The sequence below is a fragment of the Halichoerus grypus genome, chromosome 10, assembly GCF_964656455.1.
Source record: "Halichoerus grypus chromosome 10, mHalGry1.hap1.1, whole genome shotgun sequence".
Lineage (NCBI taxonomy): Eukaryota > Metazoa > Chordata > Mammalia > Carnivora > Phocidae > Halichoerus > Halichoerus grypus.
The window spans coordinates 90,120,885-90,126,021 of record NC_135721.1 but is presented as its reverse complement, the minus strand read 5'-3'; positions in this window follow the sequence as shown (position 1 = coordinate 90,126,021).

The window sequence follows — 5,137 nt, the reverse complement described above, 5'->3', positions numbered from 1 at the left end:
AGTGAGCCCACCTGAAAGCACAGAACCCAGGGTCAAAGAGCAGGTGTAAGCCAACCGAGCCAGAGGACAATGCAAAAGCCACTCAGCACCGCAGACCAGGTGCCTTCAGATGCCAGTTCAACTCCCAGCTGTCCCCAACCCCATCATGCGCACATGGAAGTCACTGGATACTCTGGGACCGTTCCTCCCTCTGTAGCAGGGAATCCACCTCCTTGCAGGGTGGCTTATAAGCTTCAATGAAATAATTAAGTTCACTTCAGCAAACATCTCTTGAAGTACAAGGGAGCTCATAGTATAATGAGGACGATCAGCAAACAGAAAAATAATGGCCAGACGATGTGATCAACCTCCCAAACAGGCAAAGGCATGGAAGTGTGAGGGTGAAGAGGTGGTGCTGGCCTCTACCCAGGTAGGCTGGAGGACAAATACAAATCCCACAGAAGGGAAGAAGGTGGAAGACATTCACAAATATATGTCAAGTAAATCTGATGTCTAAGTTAAGGACGCAGGAAAGAAGAGTAGAGAACAAACTCTGTGAGCTGGGGAAGACTGGGAGGAGGCTGCCATGGGGATATCCCTAGAGAGGTACCATCAATTGTCAGGAGACGCCCCAGCCTCACCGGACCCATGGCATGACCAGACTGACAGGGACATTTCTTCACTGGTTGTTCAAGTAAAACACCCTATTCTGCAAAGAAACCAAGTTACCCTGAAGACAAAAGGTAAATGAATTCAGGGCGCCTGGGTGGCTCAGTTGGTTAAGCGACTGCCTTCGGCTCAGGTCATGGTCCCGGGGTCCTGGGATCGAGTCCCACATCGGGCTCCCGGCTCAGCGGGGAGCCTGCTTCTCCCTCTGACCCTCTCCTCTCTCATGCTGTTTCTCTCTCTCTCTCTCAAATAAATAAATAAAAATCTTTAAAAAAAAAAAGGTAAATGAATTCAGACTATAACCTTGCCAATCCCTCTGCTACCCCAAGGCTCTTCCCGACTGTGACCAGTGCTTTCACTCCCATCAGAGACTAGACTGGACAGAGGGTCTGCAAAGGTGGAAGTGTGTGTCTGCTATGGTGGGATCAGAACCCGTACTTCAGCCCTGTGCTTGTACAGCAAACAGGTGATGGTCCAGAATCCCGATGGTCCAGCAGGTGCACCACTGTCCTTTTGTGATCTAAGCTGCAAAATACATTGAGTCTGCAACTTCTGTTCTGTTTAAGAATGTATAATGAAAAGTAAGGCCAATTGGTCTAGACACCCTCCACCATGGCCCTGGATTCCAATCTTCCTGGAAGTTTTCCCCAGATGCAACCAGGGAACTTGGCACTGATGTCCCAGATTCTGAAGTCACCATTTCAGACAGCATCACCGTTAGGTGTCACCTGGGGCTTGACCAGGAAGCACAAGGTGGAAAGGATGCTCTTAGTTCATGTTAAGATTCAAATGGAGGCACTGAAACTGTCTCAGTGCACTGGTCTGCAACAGTGAAGCTGCTTAAGAAAGTAAAGTCTGTTTCACCCTCTGCAGTTTCTAAAATTCAAGTAAAATAAAAGGGTAATGAGCCAAAAAAGCATAATAATTGTGAGATTCCCATCTTGAGGGAAGACCAGCCAGAGATAAATCAGGGAGACAGAAAGTGGAACACAGTCCAGATATTTAGGCCCCAGGGATCTTACAACCAAGGTAAGTGGATTGGAAAAGATTGCACACAACCCCCTTTGGGGAGCTGTGGCAATCAGCGGTTAAACCTAGGGCTGGCTATCACATTGCCCAGGGTTCAAATCCCAGCTCTGACACTTGCTCGTATGTGACAACACTGTATGCCAGTTTCTTTGTCGTGTAATCATGGATAGGATGAGGTGAGGAAACTGGTGTAAACACTCGGTACAATACCTGTCACTTAAATGTTAGTGATTACTCTGCAACAAACCACCACCAGTCAGCACATTTCTCCCTCCTGGGGCAATAATACATCCATTTATTTCAGTAAATATACCTGATGTAGGGAGTACTGCTTAGATTATAGAAAACCATCACATTTTATTTGAGCTCATTAATGGAGGTAATCATGATGAGTCTCTTTTTGAAATTAAGAAGACTTTGGGGATGTGTTTCTATCACAACACTTTGGACATATTTTTATATCCTTTGGCATTTTCCAGCTCATGCACCCGTTCTGTAGAAAATAGATGGAAATTTCTTCTTGTGATTTCACTGAAGTTTATGGGCTGTTAAATTCTTATCTAGATGAAAATTTTAGTCTATGGGACTTGCCTTAATTTTAGTTGTAGATGCATAGAAAAGAGACTCTTTTATGGTAGATTTTGCACTCTGCTTGTTGTGTTTTGGTAAAACATGGCAGGTGAAGCTTGTCTTAAGGAAAGAGAAGGAGAGGGAGAATTCCTTCATCCTCCTGTTCTTGTTTGTTAAGATCAGGTGCACATATCAGAAACCTTCTCCAGGAGGGAGGGAAGGAGGGATGAGGGTGGAGAGGTCCAGGGGGTATGGGGTAAGGGCAAGGGATTGGTGTGGGAAGAACATTTTGCTTGGGAAAATGGGACTGGTGTTGGGAAGGAGCAATGTTTCTGGTTGGATTCCTTGTAATGCAAGGAACTTTAAAATATTCAGTACTCATTTCTATTCATAGTGTTTTCCCTCTTTGGCCATTTCTTAACTAAATATTAGGTTGAACTCCATAAAATCGTCACTTTCGTAAGTCAAACAGGAGAGAACTATGGCAATTTCCTACAGTTTGTCTCCAATATCATTCCCTGCCCAGGGAAGGGAGGGATCCCAGTCCTGCCGAGGCACCTGTGCCCTCTCCACCCTGCCCCCTCCCGCGCTCCTTGATTCTTCTCCCTGAGATGCATCGTGAAGTCTCCTGTCCCTGCTGACAACTAGACCTCAAGCTTTATTTTCCAGAAAAGTCTGTTAAAGCGCTGTTTCCTCCTGCTTTTCCTAATGCCTTAATTTAATCTCTTCTAAGTTTTCTTAAGAACAAAATGCCACCTGAATGACTTTCCAGGATGAAAAATGATGACATTAACCTTTGCTTGGCAGGTTGGCTTTATCTGTGCTTGTCCCTTTGCCACCGTCCAGTTGGGCTCAAATGGCCAAGGGGTCAGAACGTGCATCAGAACAGAGAGGCATCCTCACCACATGCCTTACTCCAAGACTGCAAACTGACAGGTACATGTTACCTGTTAGGACCCCTTATGTCTGCAAGTGACCTTGAAAAGCTCCTGAGGTGGACACTGTTTAGAAAACAATCTTTCTCCTTTCTGGTAAAGCCACAGTTTTACTTAGGTCCACACTTCATCCCCAGCTGCAGCAGTAATGGCTGATGGACAACATCGATGTTCAGGCCCCAATTCCCTGGCTTTAGTCTGTTTCTGACCAATGAAGTGCAAGAGGAAGTCTACAGGGAGTCCAGGAATGGTCCCTTCTCCTAAAATGTTAACAGTGGGAAAGAATATTCCTTTCCTTCCTCTGGGCATTTTCATGAGTGGACTGCAGCCCCCAGGAGCCCTGAGACAGTCTGCTCAGATGTCAATACCAGGTCAGAGACTTGGGTCCTTGAATGGTCTGGTCAAGCCCCAGGGCAAGGAAGGGTTAACATAGTCACTTTCCTTTCTAATAAAAAAAAAGACACAGTAAATGCTTTTTGTCTTACCTGAGGAGAAATTAAGACAATTTAATTAGAGCTAACCGAAAAAGCAAAAGGAAACTCAACAGATTGATGAGGATTTCTGGGATCCAACTACTGACTTCCCTTTATGTGAGATAATAAATTATCTTCCTCCTTAAGCCAATTTGAATTCGCATTTTCAGTGACTTGCAGCCAAAGTCAATACAACTGAAAGTCTACTAATCCACACTTCTGTTGTTAGGCAGATGTTCTTACAACCTCCCAGACCATGGAGAATCACCTCACTTTTAGAAGACACTTTAAAACAGAACTCCACAATCAATTTCTACACCTCATTTCAATATTTAGTAAAACAACACAAAGGGACTTTTTATGTGTAGCCCAAATCTGCCGTGCTCCAATTCCAGCCTAGCTCAGTTCCCAATATTAGGATCCTGGAGACAAGCTTATGTGCCCTCTGGCCAATTTTCCCGTACTTCTGAAACCCATTTGCTTCAAGCCATGAAACCTATCCTGGCTGCCAGGCTAGTCTGTTCTACCATATTATTTGCTTTCTTTTTTTCAAAGAAATGTGCCTCTGCAATGTCCCATTTCAAAGAATTTAAAACACCACTGATGCATAAGACCACTATTTTATGTATCGCTAAGTAAGAAATCCCCTACCAGGAAAGCTATGATATACCATCAACTCTAAAGACTATCTTAATTCTGGAGATGCTAAAATATGTTTTTAAAACAAACTGAGGGTTGCTGGAGAGGAGAGGGTTGGGGGGGGAAGGGGTAACTGGGTGATGGGCATTTGATGTAATGAGCACTGGGTGTTATAGGCAACTGATGAGTCACAGAATTCTACTTCTGAAACTAATAAAAATAAAATAAATAAAATAAGATAAAGTTAAAAATAGAACTACCCAGGGGCACCTGGGTGGCTCAGTTGTTAAGCATCTGCCTTCAGCTCGGGTCATGATCCCAGGGTCCTGGGATCAAGCCCCGCATCAGGCTCCCTGCTTGCAGGGAGCCTGCTTCTCCCTCTCCCTCTGCCTGCCGCTACCCCTGCTTGTGCTCTCTCACTTTCTCTGTCAAATAAATAAATAAAATCTTTAAAAAAAAAAATAGAACTACCCTATGATCCAGCAATTGCACTACTAGGTATTTACTCACAGAACCCAAAACACTAATTCAAAGGGGCACATGCACCCTGATAATTATAGTAGCATTATCTATAATAGCCAAATTATGGAAACAGCCCAAGTGTCCATCACCTGATGAGTGGATGAAGAAGATGTGGTATATATATATACAGTGGAATATTACTCAGTCATAAAAAGAATGAAATCTTGCCATTTGCAATAACATGGATGGAGCTAGAGCATATTATGCTAAGTGAAATAAGTCAGTCACAGAAAGACAAATATCATATTTCACTCAGGTGGAATTTAAGAAACAAAGTAAACAAGCAAAGGGACAAAAAGAGAGAAAAAGAGAAGCAAACCA